Source organism: Lissotriton vulgaris, chromosome 1_1 (assembly GCF_964263255.1).
Source record: "Lissotriton vulgaris chromosome 1_1, aLisVul1.2, whole genome shotgun sequence".
Lineage (NCBI taxonomy): Eukaryota > Metazoa > Chordata > Amphibia > Caudata > Salamandridae > Lissotriton > Lissotriton vulgaris.
In genome coordinates this window covers 281,504,310-281,505,250 of record NC_141685.1, presented here as the reverse complement: position 1 = coordinate 281,505,250, position 941 = coordinate 281,504,310, and the positions used below count along the sequence as shown (strand labels likewise).

At 41.1% G+C, this 941-nt stretch overlaps 1 pseudogene; it reads left to right on the top strand.

Annotated features, from left to right (window-relative positions):
• The first annotated feature begins 665 nt into the window (after positions 1-665).
• Positions 666-720, top strand: LOC147747014 (U7 small nuclear RNA; annotated as a pseudogene).
• The last annotated feature ends 221 nt before the right edge of the window (positions 721-941 follow it).

The window sequence follows — 941 nt, the reverse complement described above, 5'->3', positions numbered from 1 at the left end:
GCGCTGTCGGTGCCACAAAGCCTGCCTCAGATGCAGCGAACTTATATGCACTGCCTGGTGCGATATTTTGTCCGGGATAGGGTTTAAAACGTCGGATCAGATGGCAGCCCGGCCGGAGCTCCGGCTAGACACGTCTTAGCCGGCCATGTTGCAAGCCAGGCCCCCCCCGGCAATGCATTGTTGAAGTAAAGTCGTAAGCACGACACAGCTCCAGGAATGGTCAAGAATGATTATTCCCATCATGCTGCGTCACTCCTTACACCTGCTTCAAGCAGGCGCAACGTTGTGACGCAGTGGTGTCATAAAAGAGACTCAGTGAAATTTTGTAGATTTTACTGTGTCACTTTTACGAGGCTTCCTTGCGACGGAACGCCCACCCGGCATACATTACACCTTGGAGCATGTACGCCAGAGTGGTGTTTGGTTTGTTGATGACAGATCTCAAGCAGGGCGTGGTCGTAGTACTTATATTTGCATATTTTCTGTGCAATGCCATCAACTTCTTTTCTTTAGTTTTCTGAGGTAAATTGTCAATTTTAACTTCTGTTAGTACTCTCAGATCTTTCACTCCTTCCCATTTTAATCAAAGTGAATATATAAATTATGACCATAATAAAAGTAGGTGTTACTTAGTCCTACGGCGTCAAATTACAACTTTACATGTTAAGAATTTAGTTCTTTACTATTTGTCTAGAAGGTTCCTCTTAAAGAGGAGCCACCTATTCATGGTTAATGAAAGATCTGGATAAAAACTTTTGTTCTTTTCTAAACTGAAATGGATTGCTGAATAGTCATATTGCATTAATTTAATGTTATTATATTCTTTTCATTAAGAAGCGCGGTATACATTGAAATTTGTTTTGTAGATATTGCTAACTATGTTAATAAATGGTAGATGTTGCCAGTTGATTTTGTAAACAGAAACGAAAACAGCCGGTCTT